The following is a 26,830-nucleotide window of genomic DNA, read 5'->3' on the forward strand; positions in this document are numbered from 1 at the left end:
ATTTTGATAACGGCAGGCACTTGTCCATTGCACAGTATGGAAGTGGAGGGAGTCTAAATAGGGTTTAAATGTTGTCATTACTAAATTCTCTGCATGGAATGCAAGGCTGTGAGACACAGAATATAGACTCAGTCATTGGAGATGAGCGGGCTGCATGAAGCGCAGGCACTCTTGAGGGCAGTGAGATCCTCTAGAGCATGGTAAGCAGATACAGGGCATTACATTTCACTTATGTTTGCCCGCCTGCTCTTTTTATGCGATGTGCTTGCATCACAGGCAGCAAGGAAGTCTATTTGAAAGGCGGAGAAGGGAGAGTAGGTAGACACTACCTAAAAAGACACAGAGGTGCACACTGCTGTAGACGTCATAGCGGTCCCTTGAAGCTGGAGACAGAAGAAATAACTAGTCCTTGTTTATTAACACCACAAAACACTGTCAAGTTATTATCCTTAATAACACATGTTTAACAATACATCTCAGTAAATACGAGTTGCTTCCAACAAGCCCACTTATCACCAACGCGACGAACCACGTTCACAAGTTTTATATGCTGAAATAATAGCGCCTCATCTCCTGCGTGCAGACCGCATCCCTCGTGTTTGCTCATTGCTGAATTACCTTCTCTTGTGCTGTTACAGAAGTGAAAGGGTGAGAGTGATGACACCTGGAAGATGTCACTCGGATCATGATATATTGATAAGATGTTCCTGTGCGCTGGCATCTAGGGATGTACCGTGGTGTAAAACTCTGCCAATGCAACTCTCAGTCAGCAGCAAGCACTGGATGATGGGTGACATCACACTGAATTCTGAATGAATCTCAGAGACTGGACAGACACTTTTTAGGTCGAGCCTGGGCAGTACATGCGCTGCTCTGCGAGGCATGCTGTATTCGAGTAGGGGCTTGAAGCTCCATCCACTCTCCACCCATAATTTTGATTGGTTTGTGTTATTGTCCTTTGTAAATGCTGACTTCTGATTTGTTAATAGGCTTGTTAGTCCCTCCTTAGTACCGCCTTGTCTTCATTTGTAACCACCCATGAGGACTGGCACTTTTACTTCTGTTGTTATATGATATGTATTATTTAGTCTTTAAGCACTATTTTCTTTAATGAGTTTCTGCTACTGCAGGTACAAATTGCTTTCCTGCAACATTAAGCACGCCATGTGTGCTTTCACTTTCCAGACAGCCTGGGACAATGACTAACGCTTCTTTGAAATGAAATAGGTCTTGCATTTACAAGACTCGAGCTATTGATATTGTAAATGACTATGCCTTTTATTTATGTGTTAATGACCAAAACAGATAAATAAAAGGCATCGTCATTTACAATGCCAATAGCTTAACATATTGCATTGCAAATGCTTGTTTTTTAAGTCAGTTCAGGTGCAATTTTAAGTGGACCATATAAACCTCTGTCCATATAGCTGAACTCCATTTGCACAAGATATTCATTTGAACAGAAAAGTTTTAAATTACCTTCTGGCCTGGTTTAAAGGAAATTAATTCCATCCAGTGACCTATGCCTACATGCCTGGTGTTCAGCAAAATGAAAAGAGCAGGAATTTCAAATGCAAGCATTGTTCTTTACCATCCTTCATTATCATAGTAGTCCCAGGCACTGAAGGAATCTACTTTGTGCGTGCATGTGCTCCTTGTAAAAGGGCAGCATACTGTAACTTGCAGTGAAGTCAGTCAACAGCTAAAGTGGGCTGATAAATTGCCTCTTAAAGCATGCTAGAGTGGGTGGACAAAAATGTGAATGAATCCAACTACAGACTAATGGATGAAGTATGGCTGAAACCCCTCTGAGTAACTATGTTATACACATAATTTTAGTAAAATCAACAGGTCTTGGCTAACACAGGCCTAATAAAGTCAATCATATTGTCTGCAAAGCTCTTGGTTGCGAGGGAGGGAGGTACCTTAATACAGAACAGTTTCAAATGGAAACAATCTGATATGTTGTGAAAGAGTGGCCTTTATAAAAGCATAACCCTCCAAAAGGAATTTACAACAGCATTGGCTGGAGATGGTATTTGATAAAGGTAAATTTGAATCAGAAGCATCTTGCTATCACATTTGGCTCTAAACACAAAGGCAACAGTAAAGTAATTTAAAAGTAAAAACAAGAACACAGGAACTGAAAGGAACTAGCTTGTATGCAGATGGGCCCCTTGTGAGAGAGTAAAATGCAGTCATTCAAAGTGAAGTTCACCAGTTGCTTAAGTAGGCTGACCCACTGCCCCATGCTATATGCTGGAGTGGGCGGAATAAGAATGACTCAACAACAGATCAATGAGTGAAGAGAGGTAGCTGTCAGCTCTTCTACGTAAGAATACTATACATATTTTAGTAACATCAAAAGGGCTTGGTTAAAACCAGACCTAAAAAAGACAGAATTCGCCTATCCATAAATACTTGCCTTTCCTGTCCTGTAACAAAGCACACTGCACCTGCTTGTGCCTAACCATTGGCCCGGTCCAATGGCCTACCTGCGTGTGCATTACGAGCCAGTGTAGTGTGGACTGCTGGTGCTCAAAGGTGCACTAGTGTCACTGTAAAGCCTCATCTAGGAAACACGCCACTTTGTCACTGTGCTCCAACTCCACTGACAGTGCCACCGAAAGGCAAGGCCTGGGGCTGCCGCATAGGGTCTTGTGCTCACAGGTAGCAATGAACCTGCAGTCACCACTATACACCAAGCATCCCAGCTGAAGATGCAGCACCGCCCGATGCAGACCTGCCTAGCCAAGCACGTGTTCACAAATGTGGATGTGTCTACTGAGTTTGTCGCAGCCATGTACTGCACGATAGAACAGTCACTGTAGTTTTAAGGCAAGCTTGACTCTGAAGGCCGCATACCAGCATTATTTTTTTTAATGAGGCATAAAATCTAATCCGTTCGGGAGTCAGGGGTACAATTTATGTCCATGCTTAATTTTGAAAGCACTATATCTGGACACATGTGGGGCTGTCCTGCTTTCTCCCTTTCATGCAATGCAGTGAAGCAACTTTGGTTGGTGCGCTCCATTGTCTGTGTAGTTGCCAAGTTTCCCATGTCCATACATGATGTGGTGCACCAGTCCAGGTTTTTTCTTTGAATTCTGAGACTTGTAGTCTTGTTTGATAATTAAATAAAAAGAATACAAGTTCCAAAATTCAACTGATAAAACCTGGACTGGTGCTGCACGTCACATGGACCTGGGAAATTTGACAGGGCAGCGTGTGATTTGTAAGTAAATGTGGCCTAGTGTGTTTTGGCAACCTCTTTTAAAGACTTACTGCTGGGACACTGGTGTACCGATCAAGTAGCCTGCAGAAATGATCTAGCACCAGTAGTAGGCAACACTCCCCACCTCCGCAATAGCATGCATGTTCTACGCATAAATAAAACACACCACACAAATTTTGTTTGGGTAAAAACTGCTGCAGGTTTATTACATACACTGTTATGTAATATGGTGGGTTATTTTACGGGCGATCCAAGGGCAGGCAACTATCTGGGCCGCCTGCCCGCCTGATGAGCCAAGCAGCACTGGGGCGAACCCCATCTGTGCTGCCCCTTCGGTGATCCTCTTCCCGGATCAAGGTCCCTTATTACTTACGCCCCTTTCAGGGCGGAGCGTAGCAAGGCAATCCCCCAGTTGTTCAGGCCCACAACCGCCCGAAGGACTGACGGGGCGCCGACACGGTTTTCCAGGAACCTCCCATGAGGCTCCTGGGCTCTGGCACCCCCTATGGTGCCGCGCAGAGGTACCCATTTACTTCCAGATCGCCCTGTAACTCCGCCTGCAACAAAAAAGAACACTATTACAACATTCTATGCCTACCCCGCAGCTTCCATGCCGGGTAAGCAGTAGGGTGGGAGACGGAGTGTCCAGGGTGCAAAAGAGGAAGGCCAGTGGGTGGGGGAGGCCTATATACCACCCCCCGTTCCTCGCGCCCCGGAAATTACGCACCTTGCGTGCCGCAGCCCCTGGCTGTCAGAGATGGGGGACTCCTCCCCGAGGTGTCCCCATAATTAGAAGAAGGGGGTTGGGCCAGTGCCTTGCTGGCACTAGAGGCCCGCCCTTCAATGGCACCCTGCGGGCGCCAGGGCAGCCGCATAGCACCAGTAGTAGGCAACACTCCCCATCCCCCGCAATAGCATGAATGTTCCTACGCATAAATAAAACACACCACACAAATTTTGTTTGGGTAAAAACTGCTGCAGGTTTATTACATACACCGTTATGTAATATGGGCGATCCAAGGGCAGGCAACCATCTGGGCCGCCTGCCCGCCTGATGAGCCAAGCAGCACTGGGGCGAACCCCATCTGTGCTGCCCCTTCGGTGATCCTCTTCCCGGATCACAGTCCCTTATTACTCCCGCCCCTTTCAGGGCGGAGCATAGCAAGGCAAGCCCCCGGTTGTTCAGGCCCACAACCGCCCGAAGGACTAACGGGGCGCCGACACGATTTTCCAGGAACCTCCCATGAGGCTCCTGGGCTCTGGCACCCCCTATGCTGCGGCGCAGAGGTACCCTTCGGTACCCATTTGCTTCCAGATTGCCCTGTAACTCTGCCACAGCTCTGGAGGTGGCCACCGTCGCCGCCAGAGCCCCCCACCAAAATAGCTATAGTCTTGCCCGCTAACTCTCCTGTCTAGAGCCTCCTGCGAATCTAGATGAAAGAGATAATCCCTACTAGTTTGATGCCCCATCTATATCCCAATAGCCATAGACGTTAGCTTGGATCAGCTAGTTTCTGATGAAACAAAAACGCCCTTTATGCCTGTGAAGTTGTGCCAAACACTATTCACCTCACGTCGCAAAGTTCCACTGCGTCACATGACTCAGCCCCGTCCCACTCAGGGCGGGACAGTTTCAGACACCCTGGCACACGATGCCCCACCTATTTGCTGATCACACTGGCAGCCGCCCATCTAGCACCGTGTGTGACTGGATACATGTGTCTTCCATCTCGGGGACAGCAGCTCACATGTTAGAAGACCGTTCCTACCCCCGCTTGCCAGCTTAGGTTATACGGGCGAGTGGGATTATGCTTAACCCTGGTACGGTCCCTTTACTTGCTAAATCCATGCGTGCAGTGATGTCCATAACAGGCGTATGAGACAATGACCATGGCTGCCCTCCCGCACATTGCCCTACATCCCTTATTCCTTATGGAAATTTCGAATGCTCAGCTCCCTCTGGTGAAGCCCCCTAGGCATACCCGCTCAGAGAATCTGTCCGATTTGATACAGGGCGCACTGTCTGTAATCCAGTGCCTAACACTTGATGTGGGAGATGCCATGGGAACCTTAAGGAGCACACCATTTTCCCCCGGGTGTACCACTTAATGGGACTGACTCCACCAAGCTGAAACGCTCCTACTGGGCTGAGTAAATGCGGCCCAGGATGACCCTTAAACAATCCGCGTGGTGTGCTGCCACAAGCCGTATTGGTAATAAGAACCTTAAGAAGCACACAATTACCACCTGGGCGTACCCCTCAATGAGACCGGATCCACACAGCTGTAGACCAGAGGGACACAATATTCAACCGATTTACTGGATTCTGCCACTTGGTACCCTACTGGTTGCAGCTCTGTGTTTATGTGAAGTGCGCGTGCCCCCTGGGCACGAAGTCGCTGATAACCGGGTATGTTACCCACTCACGATGTGTCGCTAACTGCCCTTATTTGGACTGAAGGAAAGCTGGATGATTCCTAAGGACTGTGGACTTAATACTCCAACCCAGTTTGACCCCAAAAATTGGGCCAGACGTGAAGTAATCACGCCCTTCAAGGTACATCTACCCCAGCAATGACTATCAACATATTTTGGACACCGGTCGCAGAAGATGCCCCTTCTAGTCTCAGGTTCTAGCCCATAGAAGGATAACCAGGGAGCGGACAAGTCTGTGGGAACCAGGGGGGGACAACTCTGCAAAAACCTGCCCTTTCCTTAATCTTGGGACTCCAAAAGGTATATGATACCCTGTCACCCTATTGCACTAACGCAGTGTTAACCAAACTTTACTGCGCCACAGCACATTTGTTAGCTGACACCCGCTTGCTGCCAAACTCGCAAAAGTGTCGGAATCCCAGATTCCCAGTTTCATGTTAGCTGCAGTACACTCTCAGCGGATCCGCTGGGAGATACCACAAACCGCATTGGTCATGAGAACCTTAAGAAGCCCCCAATTTTCACCTGGGCGTACCTCTAAATGATACTGGCTTCACACAGCTGTAATGCCAGAGACACACATCTTAAACCTATTTACTGGTTTTTGCCACCCGGCACCCTTCTGGTTGCTGCTCTGTGTTTGTGACGCGCACGTGGCCCCGGGGCACGATGGCGCTGAACAGCCAGTGTCTGTTACCCACTCGCTGGTACTTATCTATCGCTAACTACCCTTACTTGGATTGAAGGAATGCTGGATGCTTCCCAAGGACTCTAGACTTTATGCTCACACCTAATTTGACCCCAAAACTTAGGGAAAACCCAAGTAGTACTTATGCCCTTCATGGTACATCTACCCCAGCGTTGACTATCAACGTATTTGGGACACCGTAGCAGAAGATGCCCCTTCCAGTCTCAGGTTCTATCCCATTGAAGGATAACTCGGGGGCAGACAAATTTGTGGGAACCAAAGGGGAACATCTTGTGCAAATACCTGCCCTTTCCTGAACTTTTTAGCACCGCAGCACACTTGTTCGGTGACAACTACCACCACCACCCGCCTGCTGCCCTGGCTAAAGCGCGGGTGAAAATGTCTTAACTGAAGCAACCTGAAACCTGCCCTTGGTTGCAGAGGAATGCCCACCCAGTGTACATGGTACCTGTTTCTATATGGTGCCAGCAGATGTTCCTCATAAAGGTCCTCAAACCAAATTGCCCCATGCAGTCTCAGCATTTCGTAGCGCCTCTATTTGCGTTGTAATTCCCAGAGTAAGTGTAAAATTGTCCTTTCCCACCATTGGGCTGGTAACTAGTGGCAAAGACAGACAGAACATGGGCATAAGATCAGTTTCCTAGAGTAAAACAATAAGTTTCCCGCACCATTACCACAGACAGTGAGTGTGCCCCATGAGACACCCCCCAGTTCTGTGTGACACAACACTAACGCACCGTGTGCCAGTTTGTGCATATCATTCTAGGGTGACTAAGCCCTAATGTCACTTTGTCACCGTTTGGTAGTTGCATGAGGTAATGAAGCAACAACTGTGGCTACCTTGTAAATACCTACAAGGGCATTTCCAAATACGCAGACGTATCTTTGCATCTACCCTTCCCTCAGTGGATGGGGTCTCATTCGTTCATGAATGCAAGTGAAATTTTGAGAGGACTAACAGCAGAGTCCAATCAGTTCAAATTCCACATTGGTCCTGCCCCTGTCCGAGAGTGCTGAATGCATTGTGCACATTATTGTCTGTTCGTTGGGCCCCTTTTAATGTAAATAACATTGATATAAATGGTGTCTTGCAGCCTCTGACAATATGTGCCCCCATCGGCCAGAACTGTAGTTGGTATGAGAAAACCGCTCCCAAACCATAGCAATGCATCCCCTGCACGTGCCCCAAGTTCAGAGCCGCACGGATGCGTTGTGCCCTGCTCTCTCTCAACTCCCCACTGCTGCAGGAGTGGAACCTGATACCGTACGAAAATTCACACCCGCCTCGACATGAGGGGAATACTAGTTAAGTGGTCCGCGGACCTTCCTACATCAGACCATGTCATACCAGCTGTGGCATCGTGCATGTAACTCGACCCAGGGGTATTAGTGTGCTCCGCCGGGGTAAAAGAATTGTGGTCAATCTACGGGATCGCTGTTCCCAGTGACCCCCAGCTATCTATCCTTGCAACCTCGATCGTTCACGTGGACCTGGTGCACCTACCCGCACCACTGTACGACATACCTCTGCCACGCGCCTGCCATACAAAGTGACCTTAATACCAGAAATGTCGAAAATTCTGTCAATCTTCTGTCTTGCGCCATTGTTTTTTTCATAAAACATAACTGCCCGGGCCTTTCTGCCGCAGCGTACCTCATCATTGTTCGGCCACTGTGCGCACCCCGCACCTCACCCTATTTCAACCATAAAGCACCCCCGGCACTGCCCCAGTTTAAGGCCATCCCCCATAATACTGTGGAGCGCAAATGCCTGCTGACCGGCCAAAGCGTAGTGCCTCTGAAGAGGTCACCCTGGGTGATCAATTCAGAACGTCACAGTGTCGCTGAAGGGCTACTTCATGAACTTTCCCAGAATGCAGCGACGAATTGCAGGCCGAACTCACCCGATGGTCTACGGGAAAACATACCTTCGAGCCAACCGGGGAATTTACAGATCCATTACTTTATTCACTTTCCATCTGCAAAATGCTTGGGATGGAGGATAAAGTGGCCAGACAGTAGTCATGTAACAAATTCCCGGCAGTGTATGTTTGGGAAAACCGTGGAGCAGTGCCACCTTGTGGCGATACCTCTATGCCCTAAATGGTAATACAACTTCCTATACAGCTAATCTACGAATTATGTCCTACTGCAACGCTGCCACTTGTTTATGACCTTTGATATTCAGCTGGTGTTCCCACGTTAAGAAATATACTTCTTGCACGCTGAAGCCATCAGAATGCACGAAAACGTGACTTTCACGGAGTCCGAGACGCCTGACTGAACAGACACCAAGGCTGCGGTGCCCTACCCACGCTGGCTCGAAGGGCTCATGGTGCCTGCTCCAGCCGCCAGCCTGGCTGGCGTTGCCCGGAGATACCTGTCGCCACCCCGGTGAGTGGATGATCTGCAATGACTGCCCAATGCTAAATCCTAGCAACTATACATATGCAGAGGATACATAAATTAATCCTCGGACCCAGATTGTTTTCCATTCCTCTGCCCTTACCTTCCGGTCGCCCCCCCCCACTCATGGCGGAGCCGCAGGGGCGAGGCCATAAGTGGTAAATGTGTGGTAAACTTTTACCCTTCATATAAACGTAACGGCTGGCTGGGCCCACACTGGCAACAGGAGTTCATGCGTTGCCATGGCAACCGCTGTGCATCACAGTGTGGTAAACTATTATACTTGTTTTCATGGCGCGAACTGGTCTAGGCCTTCACTGCAAAGCGGGATAAGTTGTTGCCATGGCAACCGCCGCGCCTCGTCGTTTGCCGCGCAACTGAACTTTTCACTTAGCAGAAGGAGCACATGTCTCACCCCTGTGCCCTTCCATCTGCCTGAAACGCAACTCGCGGCACCCACTGCGGAAACAAATACTTTTGTAGGTACGGTAGATGGGGGATTTGTCCAGAATCGCAGGATGATGTACGGATGCCGTGTTCTAAACTGGCATACCAGCTCCACGTCGGCAGCTCACTACTTGCAATATGTGATGGGGAGTATCCGCGAGGAAAAACCTATTATGTGCCTTTTGAAATAACACGGCTCCCTCTCCCAAAGCGATGCCACGCTTGCATTATGGGAGGCTTCCACCCCCGGGGCGCGGCCCTGATGGCCTACAGGTTGGGGGTAGGAGACAGGGCCGCCCGCACAAGAGAGAGGAGCCGGCGTGGAGGGGGCACACCTGCGGAAGCACCAAATGTTACCTCACAGTGGGCTTGACTGCATGGTGCATTGCACATCATTACGGCACGGGGGATCGCCGCGTGCTTGAGCAGGCACCAGAGCAGGCGGCCCCGGGCCTAAACCTCCATGGATGTTGCCCCCGCATGAACCTCCGCACCCAATGCCACGGAATCCTTGGTACCCCACGCGGCACACGGGCTTAGCGCCCCCTCTGCAGGATACCTCAACACAGACCCGACAGTCGTTGCAGAGCTCAAACCTGCCATCGTAGCTCCTGTCACTGCTTCTGAGAAATTTAAGTGAGTGACTCGATTTTCAGTTCTATAAATCACCAACATGGCATGTTCGTTTTTGCATACAGGATGTCAGGCAGGCATCTGGCTCGGCCCGCTTTCACAGCGCTATCGTCGGCCGCTCTTGCCTTGCGCCCCACCTCACCTGAGCGAACGTGATCGTTGTAATGTCCACGACACTACAACCCAAGGCACACCGCTATGCTACCTGTACTCGGCCGCAGATCTACCCCTTGAGAGCTGGCTGTAGAGTCGGGGGACCAACCGCAGTCATGGGCCCCGTAGGCCCTATCCGCCCCCCCCACTTTGCACAGAGAGGGAGTGGCTCAAAAACCACCCCCCGGGACTGACCCAGCCTCCACGGAACCCCCCGGGGCACCCCGGCGGTGATGCCTCCGAGTAAACGGGAGCTGCCCGGCCACCCCCCCCCATGCGGCCAGTAGCAGAGCCCCAAATGTAGAACCGGGCAGGGGGGGAGGGAATGGATATGCCTCACTGGTGAATGCATTCAGCAGCTCCCGAGGGGCAAGACCCAAAGGTGTCAGGGTTGTGGGATGACTTGGATGGGCAGCGACATGGGCTCAAAGCACCAAACAAACCACTACTCTAGGCTGCCTAGGAGGCGACGAGCACACAGCCGCAGCGATAGCCGCCGGGCCCGGGTCACCTCCCGTGACCAATGCGCCCGACCCGGAGACGGCCCCACTTGCCACCGGGTCAGTCGATGCTACCGCGTGGTGCGAGGCCACCCACTAGGGCCCCCGGAGGAGGGCCACGCGGCATCCGCTGTCCACCAAACGCAGGATGACTCCCGACCTCAGGCTGATGACATTGCAATCAGCCCCTCCAGGTCGCTGAGACACACGGTGCCCACGCGGGGCAAGGCCACCCACTGGCGCCCAGGATGGAGGGACAAGCGGCATCCGCTGCCCCCTGGCCCCGTAGAATCGCAGGATGCCCACTGGCTCCTGACTGTCTTGCCCGTTGGGCACGTTTAAACACAGCCCGGAACTGGCGAAGGGGCGAAATAAATTTTACCTGCAACCTCATATGCATAAATGAAGATGCCGGGGATTGACTCAGGGCTCCTTAAATGCAAAGCATGCACTTACCACTGCGCAATGTCCATGAGACAGGACATCCACCCCAGGTCGCCTCCCAGCAACAGGTCGGTGGCTGGGTAGCAGTGAGGTCGCGGACCAACATTCATGCCACTAAGAAAGGTGCAAACGCTCCCCTGCAGTAGGACTTCTGTACCTTGCAATGTCAGCCAACTCGGAAGTTGCAGCGAAGATAAAGGCAGCTGCGGACTTGCAAGACAGAGGGACTCCTAATGACACCCTGCTCTATTACGAGTCGCTTGACCGTTACCAGCCACGGAGCCAAAACTCCCCCTTCCCACCCAACACAGGACCCGGGAACCCAGGACCGCCTCAAACCCCCCGACCAGAGTCCTCAATAGTGGAAAAGAAAGGGGAAGCTGTTAGGCCCCCGCCAATGGCCCCTCCTAGCCCGCCCTCACCGTAACCGAAACCGAAAACCGACGTCGCGATCAATGGACCTCAAACGAGGCAAACGAAGACACACAAGGAGTCGCCTGACCAGGGGACCCAGCGTGTCAGACGGCGTGTCCAGGGTGCAAAAGAGGAAGGCCAGTGGGTGGGGGAGGCCTATATACCCCCCCCCCGTTCCTCGCACCCCGGAAATGACACACCCTGCGCGCCGCAGCTGCTGGCTGCCAGAGTAGGGGTACTCCTCCCCGAGGAGTCCCCATACTTAGAAGAAGGGGGTGGGCCGTTGCCTTGCTGGCACTAGAGGCCCGCCCTTCTAGCGCACCCTGTGGGCGCCAGGGCAGCCGCATTTTAAGCTCTAACCTGGTGAGTTTCACATTGCTCAAACCGAATAATCGGACTATATATAGGTTGACTTCTAATGTCCCCCGAATGGTAGTTTCTGTATCTAGATGTGGGAAGCATATTGAAGGGAAACATATATATTGTTTTAATGTTGTTTATGATGGTGTGCACTGTTTAAGGTAACAGCCAACTCTGTGCATAGTGAAAACATCTGCATTGCAAAGTCGATTGTCTTTTTTCTCTTTTCATGTTTACTTCGCAACATGGCCCAGTGCAACAATCTGTACATGGGACCAAATGCCAGCCGTGTCTGTTTGTCAGAACTATTGTTCACAATAATTTGCATTTACAAGGAGTGGACTTTTGCTCAGTCCCTTCCTCATGATTGCACAGCTTTGTTGTCTTTCTCACTTCTCCACTCCTTAAAAACGCCTAAGTGCGTTGTTTATTTTTGGTCCTCCCAGCCATCTTAAAATGTTTTGCATTGCAACCTGTGTTATTCCCCTGGCAGGTGTTGAATTGGTACTGATAATTTTCAGCCAAGAAGGAATGGGGAAGACCACCACCACCAAAGAACTGCAGAGAGGATTGCTTGGGTGTGAATCTCCGTCAGATGAAACTCTGGTGCCTGTGACGTGACAACATATTCACAACAACCCCCTGTCCTTATAGCACCTCCGTGGCTGCTGTCATGGCCTCCAGGACTCTTAGTCAGTCAACATGCATGCTCCTCTCTCTGCTTCCCACAAAGCAAGCACAAGGCGATGATGGACCGAGCGCTGAAACTTTTCAGACACTCACCCCATCACAGATCTGGGTTGAATCCATCATCCTTCTTTAGGTCACTTCGCCACCCTAGTTCAGACCCAGCCTCTGCTTCCCACAACTGATCCAATGGGGCATCCAGGCTGCTGTTGTTTTGATTGCTGCAACACGGTGCACTATTTTTGAGCAAAACAGCCCCTCGAATTGATAAATTAGTTTAGAATACTAGTCATATGAGTAGGCACCTATAGAGCTGCTTTCAGAGTAGATTAGATTTTGAAAAGTCCTTTCAAAATCATTTGTACTATGTTGGGCAGTATCAATGCTATTGTAACCTGCTCGATCACAAACTCATGTTCACCAGTAAATGTGCTACATTGTACCATACTGATAGAGAGGATGTAGCCTTACGGCTAGGGCGGTTGACCTCCAAGCTGGGGAACCGAGTTCGAGTCTTGGCAACAACGCTCAACATCCTGTGATTCCGGGCAAATCACTTTAACTCCCAGCGCCTAACAATGTGTCCATCTGTAATTAAACTGGTACGCATATTAAGTGCTCTGATACCTAATATCTTTGGGTCAAGTTTGTGCTATATAAAACTCTAAAATAAAAAATAAAAAAATAGAATGCCCTTGCCACCTTTGGGTCCTCTTGCTTTCTGTGCTCCCTAAGGATCAGGAAATATTCCTTTCTGTCACTGTTTTGCCCAGCACCTTTCTAGTACTCTGGGTGAGTTGTAACCCCTGTCCTAGTTCCAGGACTAGATTTCTGAAGTAGTTTTAGAGGCATTCACACAACTGCATCTGTTTCTCTCACTTCGGCAGCATCGCATGATGAAGTGTAGCTTTCAGTGCTATGTTCAAACCTCATGCATGACATATTATTTCACATACGAATGGCAATAAAAATTGATTGCACGGACAATAGATCTGTCTTTAAGAGCCAAGACCAATTAGATTTGCTATTGCTTGTTTATTTTCGCAAAGGATCTGAAACACCATGTCTTCAAGTAACACCTTGTCACATTACAGGCAAGTAGTTCACGGACCACTATTGAAATGTAATCTCTTACTTACACTGCATTGTAGCCTACAGCACTTGTAATATGACAGGCGGGAGATCTTCCACAGTTTGAAGGAAATCCTGTCTGCCAAACTCTAGAAAAGGCCTTTAGGCTGATGATTGTTTCACTAGCTGCTATGTTATGCACCTCTCAAATGTGATCTCTAATATTTCTACAGAGCACAACCACCTCCTTTTTCTCATGCATGATGGTTGCCAGCCAAACTTTGTAAAGCACTCCATGGCATGTTTGTGTAGCACAGAAACAATCACAAGAGATGACCACCTTCCAAAGTCTACATTGTCCGACAACTGGAAGTCTCTTCTTATTTAAGGCTCTATGCTATGCTATGTCGATTTGTAAAGCCCATAGCTACCCGAAGGTTTCCCAACGCGGAGTGAGTAATAGCCTGCACTAGCAAGCCAATACTGAGAATGAAGGCCAGTGGGGGTATAACCAAGTCTTAAGCATTGTCCTGAAACAAGTCTCGTTTTTTTCATTTCTCCGGCATTTAAATACAAAGTTTCGGGGTCAGATGTGAGAAGGATCTACCACCTCATCGTGTCCTTTGCATGCTTCACCTATTGAGCAATCCAGGGCCCAGAACCAGTCTTCCTTCAGTCTAAACTATGCATTTACCACCGGAAAGAGCAGAAATGGAGTGAATATGGGCTTTTGAGGCACCGATGTGACTGGTCCCTCTCACCCCCAGGTACCTCCGCTTTGGAGGCGAATCCTTCTCATGCTAGGCCCAGTCTTCCATGCTATTTTTGGTTCCCCCTCTACTGAGGTGCCCCTCTCGGATGCATTACCCCGCACTCCGCACTGGCATTGGTGTCCATCCGTAATACAAATGTTTAGGTGGGAGCACAAGGACCATAACATTTCCTTCTTAAGCTACATTTAAACAAAAAAGGACGTGCATCCCTTTGCTAAAAATTGTGGAAGGACACCTATTCTGATCTGCCCACATGAATACAAGCAAAATATGGACTTTATTCTTGGTGTTTATGAAACAAGAACAGACTCCACTATCATTTTCACTTTATTTGCATCTCTATGGTGCTATGAGGCGATGTTTCCCATTTTCGGTAATTTTCCAACCCCACCACCTATACTTCAATGAGAATCTATTATTCCAATGCCAAAATCAAATCTACTTTGAATTGTGTCCCTTCTTGTTTTGTGTTTCTTAGCAGAGCTCTCAAACACCTAAATTAAGACCCATCCTATTTTCAACAGCCTTTTATTTAGTATCAGCTTTTTTCCAATGGAGACAGTTTAATAATGGCCAATAAAAGACAATAATTAATACTGGGCATGAGCTGAAGCCCCTTCTCTTACTTCTCCTTCCCTTGGCGCTTGGGCCAAAAGAATAGGATTCTTCATGATGCCACTCTCTTTATCCCAGACTTTATCTATATGTATTTGTAATACATGGAATTCTGTTATTGCCTGTATAAGGGATATAGGAGCATATGTATCAAGCCCTTTTCCCGTTCGCAAACTGTTCGATTCTCAGAATCGGCCCGTTTGCAAACGGGAAAAGGCCTTTTGGGATGTATCATTTCAAAAGGGCATCGCAAAATAGAGAATTGCAAAATTTACGATTCTTTATTTTGCGATTGCATTTAAGGAATCGCAAATTGCGATTCCTTAAATGCAATGTAGGAAACACAGGAAAAAGTGCAATTTGGCCGTAAGGAATCACAAATTACCACCAACTTCAAGTTGGTGTTAATTAGCGATTTCTTTGAAAAATGCACTTTTTTGCATTTTTGAAAGTGCCATGTGACGCACAGACATGCCGTTAGGGCATGTCTGTGCGCCACACGTGCACACATACATATTTCAGGGGTGCAACAGGGTGTCCTTTTGACACCCTGGAACCCTTGAAATTGCATTCTCTTTTTACATTTCTCAAATTGCGAATCGGAAATTGAGAATGTCTTCCCATTCATTCCTATGGGCCTCCTAGCCCATAGGAATGAATGGGAAGGTATTCCTTAATTACGATTAGCAATTTGCTGATCGCAATTAAGGAATGACAAGAAATCGCAAAACATTTGCGAATTTTTTGTCACATCCCGTTTTGCGATTCTCAAATAGCGATGTCCTAAAAATTGCTATTTGAGAATCGCAATTACGGTTTTTGATACATATGCCCCCTAGTCACTAATTTCTCTATAAAAAGCTACTTGGTGTATCACAAGTCACCAATTATAAAGATGCTAGTGACTGCCAATTATACAGGGATTACAGAATCCCATGTATTATAAAGAAATCTAAAAGTGATGCACCAAGTCTATGATTATAATGAAAAAAGGTCAGAACTTGATTCTTATAATGGTATTACAGTTGAGTTCTGAAGTCCCAATGCCTACTGCCAGAGCCTGCAGTGGAGGTGAAAGTTAGGTCAGGTCACAGAGCAGAATTAAAGCAGCCGTTTAAAGCAACAAACGGAACATTGCTTTGCTTTTTTCTGCTTTATTTTAATAGCTCACAAAGACAAGCAGAGAGAATATGTTTATTTTTTGCACTCCTTAGAAAGAGAAAAGTTAGAATCATTCTTCATGTTTATACACGTTCTGGCTACTGCAGCTTTTTTTTTTAAGTGACTTGTATTGAACTGTTTCTAACATCTGTTTGTAAAAAATGTCTAACAGGTTTTTGATGTCTTACATTTTTCATTTGAGGTTTATTATTATTCTTAAAGTGTACAAACATGCTTGCTCTTTCATATGAAATAGCTACACACCAGGGTTTTAAGTGGTTTGTGTGAAAGGTGATAGACTGACCATATATTAAGTGGGCTAAATTACCCTCTGGTGTCCATGATAAGGATATTGCAAGTCACTTTGGGGTTCCATAACCTTATAAAGGAACTTAGCCTTCGGCCCCATTCCTCTATGTGGTTATGGAACTCCTGTGTGACTTGCAATATCTTTATAATGTACGGCATAGGATACTTTATCCCTTATATATTTCACCCTACAAATCAAACCTTAGTCTATTAGAGAAATCATTATTTTCCTAGTCACCCATATTGCATTAAACAATATTTAACAAAAAGCCTAACAGCACCCAGTCATGAACTTTCTCTGCCAAATATTTCACCTGGACCACAAACATTTTTCCCTCCTTAAAGAACATGGCTGAATTAAGGAATTCCTCCCAACTTGAAAATCTAATTAAGGCTGGTGCTAACTCCTACAAAATTGAATATCCCCTAAATCTCTCTAAAATGTTATATAAATCTACAAACACACTGCCCAAAGAGTTCCTGAAATATTAATAATGTTCTTCTCTCACAAGACCTTGTGTTAGAAGGCCCTCTTTTAAACAACCATCTTTTGGTATCTTGCAGCTTCAAAATCCTGTATGGCACAAACGTACGGTCATTCCATCTCACAAACAAAGTATCAACCTCTAATTATATGAATGGCAACATATTGATCAGAACATCAGAAAATAACCTAAGACATTTGGAACAGCATTCCTCCATTCTAAAGAACTTACCCAACTCAAGGCTAACTACTCATCTCTTTACTGAAATCCCTCACCCAGTCTTATCCCTGGCACTTAATCCCCACTCCACACATCCCAGAATACCAATCTAAACCCCATCCCATTCCGGATGCCGCTCAGCCAGGCCGTTCCCCAGTAAGCAATCACACTTCCACTCACCACCAAATATGTTCTACTCAACCCCATCTCTAATTATAACTGCCAGTTTAACCCCTCTCACCCAATTTTCTTCACACAAGAAAATATCTACCCACCTGTAGTGTTAACACTGTAGGGAATACTAACGCCCCTCAGATCATGGCTAAAGGTTTGATCATCTTCCTGTCCCTTCTGATTTCCACCCCTCCAAGACCCTATCCACTCCCTCCAATATAATCACTTTCCCATTTTCCCAGATACTTATATTGTGGTCTCACTAGAGAATGTGGACCTCACTTGAATAATGCTCCCTTTCCCTGCTTCATAGTTCCATTAATTGGAATGTCTACATATCCTTCAACAACCCAGCTTCCATTCTTTCCTGAACATGGTAATAGTAATGCTGAACTCAACCAACATCCTGCTCCAATACCAATCCACCCAATCCTCTCCACTCCAACACTAAGAGAACACTAAGAGCCTGGTTACAAGTAAAGATGCTATTTATTGCACATAGTAAATCACGATACCCTGGGATTTGTTACTTATTGGTGTGATAAATAGCATCTATTACGAGTTCTTGGGAATAACATGCAGATGTTTGCTTCAACACACCAAAAAATGCATGGTACGGTAAATACCGTACATATTTCCCCCGGTTAACGAATGTTGAGTAATTTAACACATTCGATAGTTATCGAATGCATTAAATAAAACTAAACTTGTAATTCTGTCCAGTGCGTAAACATCGGTTTGCGCACAGGACAGAATTAACTTCCTAACTTGAAATCAGAACCTCAGATTTTTCTTCCGAACCCCATATCTGGGCCAAACTCAGCTGTTTGTTTGGTGAAACCAACTCCTTGGCTGAAGGCATAAATTCCACTAACCTCCTAATTCAAAGATTGATAAGATCCTCTTCTCTGTCACATCTCTTCTTCTAATAGAAAGAACATACGATCACCTCTGGCCACCCTTCCCTAGAAACAACAAGGAACATCATCATCAAAGTACTTGTAAAAATCTCTCTGGTAAAGACATTCACGAAATGCCAAATTCATACAAGCAAGCTAGCCTATCCCTCTCCTTTGAGAACATGCACTCCATTGAACTCATCGAAGGTAACAGGAAGCAGACTCCCCCTCTGAAAAAAGATCTAACCCCAACAAACATGTTGCTGTTTCAATCTTGCCCTCACAGCTATTCGCATCAGTTAAATTCATCCTGAAATGCATGCTAGAAATATGTCAATCGATGGTAAAATTCTTCACAGTGATTGCAGCGACTATACAGACCTTCAATATTGACATTCTCTGGTTCACTGTGACATGATTCAGTGACTCCTCCGATCCCCTCAATGGCATACAGGTCCCACCCAAAGTTGAGGTTAAACGTGGCATGATACTAGTCACCCTCATGGAGAAGTTGCAGCCATACGTAGAAGCTTGAAGCTAATTGAAAAATGTCTTAGGAGTCATACTCCAGGTCGTGTGAACCAATGACCACCCCCCGGAAGGCAACTAGATCTTCATGAATCAATTACTGAATTTCATAACAGAACAATCTCTCTCATCCACCAATCACAACTTGATTGGAGGCTTCAAGCTCCACTGGAATACTTCCAGGGACCACCATGCAACCGAATTAAGATCTTGCATGAACAGCACTCACCTAACACAAGTATGTGAAAGTCCCACCCACATCTAGGGTTCAAATCTTGACCTTGTTGCACAAGAAGGGATCATCGTCATTGAATCCTCATTTCAAATCAACTGGTCCGACCGTCATCTTATTCTCTTCAGCCTATGTTCACATAGACCTTTAGCTAAAGTCCATACCTGCTGTCCGAAGATCTGACTTAGAGAAACTAGACATATCAACCCCGCCAAAGTCTCGACAAAAACCATGACTCATCTCCACCCCTTGTTATGAATGCAGACAGCAGCTATTATGACCAGTCACAACAATGACACTATGGCCTTTGTTATGGAAGTTCAAACTCCCCTGAAACTTAAGAGGCAATAAAACAAAGAGGCCTAATAGCATGGCGGGCGGATCACCACCACCCGACCAGCGGTGGTGATCCGCCCGCCAAAACACCCCGCCGGACGGCCATTTACCTCCCGCCACATTAGCATGGCGGGGGCTACCGCGGCAGACGGAAAGACCGTCCGCCGCTTTTCCGTTGGTAGGCAATCATCACAATTGCCTGCCGGGCGGAAAAGGCCCATAATATGGTGGCGGTGCCTTGCATGATGATGGCAGTGGAATGCCTTTCCATGGCAGAGACTCCGTCATGGAAAGGCGTGCGGTTTTCACTTTGGGGGCCTGATGCGGGCCCCCGGGGGGGCTGCACTTGGGGGGTACCCATGGTACCCCCCTACATTGGCATTCACAAGGTGGCAGGCACTGTGCGGTGCCTGTCACGTTGTGCATGCCAATGCACAACATGCATTCTCAACATTGTGGCCGGTGCTGCTTACAGCACCGCCCACCACAATGTTCAATATGTGGGATGCAACCGCCAGGGTGGCGGTTGCATCCTAATTGGCAGCGCGGGACCGGCGCACCACTGGCGGCTGGTCCCAGGACCGCTATGGTTGCGGGTGGAATGGAGTCTACCCGCCATCCTAATGGGGTCCTAAATCTTAACCCGAAGGTACAATAAAGACCCGGGCAAAGAGAGAAGGGAACTCAGATCAGAGGAACTGAAATTGAAACAGAATTCCTCATTCCAAAATGAACTAGGTTTCGCACCAAAAGGGGGTGGGGTTGCTAGCCTATATGTCCCAGGTCTGTCATGCTACAAAAGCAGCTACAAAAATGCAAGCCCTTCAGCACTTGACTCTGACGAATAGCGAGAAGTCACAAGATTCTCAGGCATTTGTATTGGAGTGCTCCAATCTCAACACTCAACAGAGCACTAATGGAATGGAATGTCCAATGCAGTACTTGTCCTTTTATAAAAGAAAGTAATGCAGTTAAAAATGAAATACTACACTCTACAAAATGTAGAATAATCGGAAAATACAAAATATCACTTTAGCAGGGCCACCATGCACAAGGTTAAAATTCCCCACCCTTGCATCCCACACATTCCTCTATCTCATATTGAAGGGATCACTGTTTAAATATCGATAACAAAAACACCGAGCTACAAAAATATCAATGTAAAAATATTGTACACACAACTATCGACACCCTATACTTAAACAAGAAGTTACACAAATATAGATATTTAATTTTCGCCTTAATAAATATAGTTTACAAAAATATCGACTACAAACATATCGATAACAAAAAATATCAATATATTTAATTTATAAAGCAGCACAACACAAAAAATGTACAATTTTTAAAAACAATTTTTAAAAGCAATAAAAATATATATACATCTATGTAATAAAATATGATTTCTTGAACATATCTAAATAAATGTTACAATGTCCAAAATGATATTAATAATAAAACTAACATACATACTGCATAGTAAACCATAAACATTTTCTATTCTAACTCAAAATCCAACTAAAGTCAAAGAAAGTGCTGGATAGTAAACCATAACAATGTACTATTCTAACTCCAAATCCAACTAAAGACAGGGAAAGTGCTAGATGGTAAACCATAATAATTTACTATTCTAACTCCAAATCCAAATAAACTCAGGGAAAGTGCTGGATAGTAAACTGTAATAATTTACTATTCTAACTCCAAATCCAAATAAACTCAGGGAAAGTGCTGGATGGTAAACCATAATAATTTACTATTCTAACTCCAAATCCAAATAAACTCAGGGAAAGTGCTGGATAGTTAACCATAATAATTTACTATTCTAACTCCAAATCCAAATAAACTCAGGGAAAGTGCTGGATGGTAAACCATAATAATTTACTATTCTAACTCCAAATCCAAATAAACATAGGGAAAGTGCTGGATGGTAAAACCATAATAATTTACTAATCCAACTCCAAATGCAACTAAAGTCAGGGAAAGTGCTGGATGGTAAACCATAAATTTTACTATTCTAACTCCAAATCCAAATCAACTCAGGGAAAGTGCTGGATGGTAAACCATAATATTTTACTGTTCTAACTCCAAATCCAAATAAAGTCAGGGAAAGTGCTGGATGGTAAACCATAATAATTTACTATTCTAAGTCCAAATCCAAATCAACTCTGGGAAAGTGCTGGATGATAGACCATGATAATTTACTATTCTAACTCCAAAGCCAACTAAAGTCAGGAAAAGTGCTGGATAGTAAACCACAATAATTTACTATTCTAACTCCAAATCCAACTAAAGTGAGGGAAAGTGCCGGATGGTAAACCATAATAATTTACTATTCTAACTCCAAATCCAAATTAACTCAGGGAAAATGCTGGATAGTAAACCATAATAATTTACTATTCAAACTCAAAATCCAAATAAACTCAGGGAAAGTGCTGGATGGTAAACTATATTAATTTACCATTCCAATTCCAAATCCAACTAAAGTCAGGGAAGGTGTTGAATAGTAAACCATAATAATTTACCATTCTAACTCCAAATCCAAATACACTCAGGGAAAGTGCTGGATGGTAAACCATAATATTGTACTATTCTAACTGCAAATCAATATAAACTCAAAACAATACATATTTAATATCCCCCCCTATCATTTTTACTATTAAAAATATATATCCTTAAAAAAAATATCATTAATAAATATAAATATTCTTTCTAAATTTCGAAAATAATTATTTAAATTATAACGTAGGGGCCAATTTGCATTGCGGGCGGATCGCCACTTCCCAACCGGCGGTGGTGATCCGCCCGCCAAAACACCCCGCCGGACGGCATTTTACCCCCGCCACACTAGCAGGGGGGGTACCGCGGCAGAAGGAAAGACCGTCCGCCGCTTTTCCACCAGTAGGCAATCGTCACGATTGCCTACCAGGCGGAAAAGGCCCATATAATGGTGGTGGTGCCTTGCAGGCACCGCCATCCATATTATGATGCATGCTTTTAAATGCCTTTCCATTGCGGAGACTCCGCCATGGAAAGGCATGCAGTTTTCACTTTGGGGGCCCGTTGTAGGCCCCCGGTGGTGTGTCGGGCTGCACTTGGGGGGTACCCATGGTACCCCCCTACATTGGCATGCATGAGGTGGCAGGCACCGTGCGGTGCCAGTCACGTTGTGCATGCCAATGCACAACATGCATTTTCAGCATTGTGGCGGGTGCTGCTCGCACCAACCTCGCACTGGCCGAAAACCCGTGCATCCACAGAGCAAGATCAGATGGAAGATCCTCCTCCCACATCGCGGCCAAAACATGGAATGAATTCCCGGCAAATATCAGGCACGCCCCCTCCCTGAACACCTTCAGGAAGATTCTCAAGACCTGGCTCTTCGGCTGAACGGATCTGCGGACTTCCCCCCGCCCTCAGCGCCTTGAGACCCTCACGGGTGAGTAGCGCACTTTACAAAACCCTGATTGATTGATTGAATAATAAAAATTCCAAATGAATCTGGAAAATAGAGTAAAATGTAATCAGCAGATTTGCATCTGAATGACAAAACTCCAACAAGGGCAACTGTAGATACTTGGAGACTCACTGCATGGCAGGCAGAAGCTAACAGGAGGGTCAAGTCCAGGTCCAATTGCCACTGGTTAGCTGGGAAGTTGCAGGAAAAGGCCTCTTATATCTTGTTGAATCCCTGTAGCTTTAACAGGCGGGCAGCCTTATGACCTTGGTGCTCAATGCTTTGCCCTGGGTACAACAGAGAGACCAGGTCCAATCCTCCAGGGCTCTAGTCAGGTTGCAGACATCGGGCTCGGTCCTCTTATAATCTTCCTCAGGTCCAGGAGTTCTGAAGTGGATGCCAATAGGGGCCACATTTATGCCTGACACGAGCTAGTAGGTGGGAATGACCTCATGGAATGCTCTAACCAATGGGTTAAAGGTTCCTAGGGCTACCCCAACCCACTAGTGGTACTGTCAAGGTGGATGAAGTCTTCAGTCACACTAAACATGGACTCTGAGAGATGGGCGTGTTGGGGGTGTACAATGGTAATCCCAGTGTCCTCCTACATTTAACACCAAACTCCAGTTTTATGCAGTAAGTATACCCACATCAGCCTCAGAGACAGAAGTCTGGTATAACAAGGCTGAGCTTTAAGCAACCAGACAGCAGATATATATAAGTTGTTTTGCCATTCTGTTCCCTTTTTTGAACTATGCCCCAAATGTTATATGTAAACCTAGCAGACATGTCAAACAAGCTGTGACACTGTACTGTCAAAAGAGGGCCTCTGTGATTGGGGCCTGACAGGCTGTGAAGACAATAGAAGAGCCCTGCCAAGGAGTCAGCTGACATTTGCCTGTGACAGGGAAGGCCTTTTTGAAGTGTGCCCCAAGTGTCATATGAAGAGCCGCAATAGAACTGTCATGCAGGATGTGACATTCAAGCAGGACTCGATACTTCAATGTCAAAAAGGATCCTCTCACCCACCTTGCATATTCTATCCAGTTTAGCGGGGTCATCACTGCCCAGTCAGGTCAGCCTATTTTATTAGTCCTTTAAGCAAGTTCACACTTCATTCGCACCTATTTAAATGCTGATTATTGGCTGGCTAACAATGCAGAGAAAAATGCAAATTTTTATTCAATGGGCTTCAGGTAGAGCAAGCACTGAGCTCACCCTCATAGCCGCCACTGACGACATCCGCAGCCTCCTCGATCAAGGCCACACTGCAGCCCTTATACTACTAGACCTCTCATCAGCCTTCGACACCGTCTGCCACCGCACACTAGCTGCCAGACTCCATGACGCCAGTATCCAGGGAACTGCCTTAGACTGGATATGTTCTTTTCTCTCGGGCAGAACACAAAGAATAAGACTCCCGCCCTTCCTCCACGAACCCACAGAGATCAGATGTGGAGTACCCCAAGGATGCCTCCTCATCCCCATGCTTTTCAACATCTATATGGCCCCCCTTGCAGCCAATGTCAGAAAACACGGACTCAGCATAGTATCTTACGTCGATGACACACAGCTCATCCTCTCCCTCACCAAGGAACCCGACATCATCAGGCACAGTTTCCAGGATGGAATGAAGGATGTTGCATCCTGGATGAGCAGGAGCTGCCTGAAGGTCAGATAGGAGAAAATGGAAGTCCTCATCCTTGAAACCATCCCCTCCGCATGCGATGCTACCTGGTGGCCCCCCACCCTCGAAAACACCCCAACCCCCATGGACCACACCCGCAACCTCGGCATCATACTCAACTTTTCACTCACCTTGAACCGCCAGATCAAAGCTGTGTCCTCCGCATGCTTCAACACCCTCCACATACTCCGTAAGACCTTCAAATGGATCCCACCCTACTCCAGGAAGACCGTCATCCACGCACTCATCACCAGCAGGCTAGACTATGAAAACACGCTCTACGTGGGAATAAACAAAATACTCCTTCACAAACTCCAGACCATCCGGAACATGGCAGCCAGACTTGTCCTCAGCCTACCACGACATGACCACATCACCCAGCACCTCCGCGACCTCCACTGGCTCCCTGTCAAAAAGAGAGTAACCTTCAAACTGCTCATACACGCCTACAAAGCCCTCCATAACACAGGACCCTAATACCACAACAAAAGAATCTCCTTCCACACCCCCAAGAGAAACCTCCGCTCTGCAGACCAAGCCCTTGCCAAGGTACCCCGCATCCAAAGAGACAAAATGAGGGGCAGATCCTTCTCCTACATCATGGCCAAGACCTGAAACGAACTTGCCGTCAGCATCAGACGAAGCCCAACACTGCAAACTTTCAGAAATGACCTCAAGACCTGGCTCTTCGGTGAACTGCGGAGCTGCCCGAACCCCCCGCCTCCCTAGCGACTTAAGACCCTCAAGGGTGAGTAGTATGCTCTATAAATCCCTGATTGATTGATTGAATGATCTCTCCATAGTATTTAGAGCAAATCTGACTTTACCATTGAATTGGATTTTTAGCAACTATTAAAAATGGTTGTCTAATTATTTTTCTACATAGTCCAATTCCTGAGATGCAGGATTAGTATTTAATATTGCATCTCAATACTTTCTTTTGCAACAGCCAAGCCTGCTAAAATGATAATAGGTTTTACTGCATTTTCACTGTAAGGACATGTTTAACATTAAACTTTTACAAATGTTACTTTTAAACAGCATGTACTCCTGCTTAATGGTTGCCAAAGCCTACTTAGGGGTGACTTATATATATTTAAAAGGAAGCGTTATGCCTGTTGAAAGGTGTTATTTTGACAAGTCGTATTTGCAGCTAAAAGCTGCTCAGCGAGACTACTGGTGGCAGTCCTGCAGTCATGTTTACATTGTCACTGTAGTGAATGGCACAGTTATTGTTTAGGTGGAGAGGTGTGGCTCACTGGTTAGAGGCGGCAGACCCGTAAGCAGAGAATCGGCCACACTCGGCAACTCTGGGCATTAAGCTTGCCTCATCTCTACAATGGCCCCCCCACAGACGCCAGGGATGCCTGGTTTCACCTTGGAGATACCCAGAAAGGGACCATCTCACAGGGATAGCCAGGACGGGTTCCCCAGCGGTCTATAGCGCCGGGACACTTCCGAGTAGCTGTGCGCTGAATACATTAAAATAACATAACATAACATAACATCTCCCCCCAGCTTCAGAAACTTCTGCACTATGCGTTTACTGTCAGGGAAAACAACCTCACCTCCATTGTGTGAACATGAACAGACCAGGGACTTCCAAAATGGAACTCACAGGGCTCCATGACTCTGGTTTACTCACGCACACAAGCAGGCCATACACATACACATATGCAAACATGCACTGTGATACTAGAAATAGGACCTTGGTTAGTTGTAGCAGTGAAACTTTACATGAATAAGCCAGTAGATCTCCACTATTGACGAGGTGTGCTCAGTGTTTCACCAGATTCAACAGGCTGCTCTCGCCTCAACAACAGCTGCATGTGATAGACTGCAACCTAGAGATTGGGTTCTAGTGAAAAACCATACCCGGAAAATCTGTTTGCAGCCATAGTAAAATGGACTTTATCAGATGTTGGTGGTTATAAACACTGTTGTGAGATGTGAAGGACTGGCGAGCTGGGTACTGGAGTGGCACACAAAGAAAGTAAAAGCACTAGAGGTGGGTTGTGATGAACCTGAAATTCCCAAAAAAGAATTGTCCCAGCCACTGACTGCTGAAAGAGTCAGCAGATAGAAATCACTGGGTAAGTTACTAAAAGCCAGCAAAAGAAGGTAATGTGAGCTCAAGCGCAGACAAGAATTCTGGACCTCATGGGGGCTGCATCTGCTACCTGTATGATTAGACTGGTATTGGCATTGCTAATACAAAGGATACATCCAGTAGGGTATGGAAGGACCTCCACCCCAACAAAACCCATCAAAATGAAAGAAAAAAATGAGAACAACATGCTCCGACATTGTCAAAAGTGAATACAGAGAAAAAGAGTATGTCCAGTTGGGTCGGACATACTACTGTATGGTGTGCACTCACATGACCGCCTCTCTAGCAGAGGGAGCTACTTATACACAGAGACCTTGTTCTTTTCCATTGTCATGTGTTATTTACTTTTACTT

Source organism: Triturus cristatus, chromosome 5_1 (genome assembly GCF_964204655.1).
Source record: "Triturus cristatus chromosome 5_1, aTriCri1.1, whole genome shotgun sequence".
NCBI lineage: Eukaryota > Metazoa > Chordata > Amphibia > Caudata > Salamandridae > Triturus > Triturus cristatus.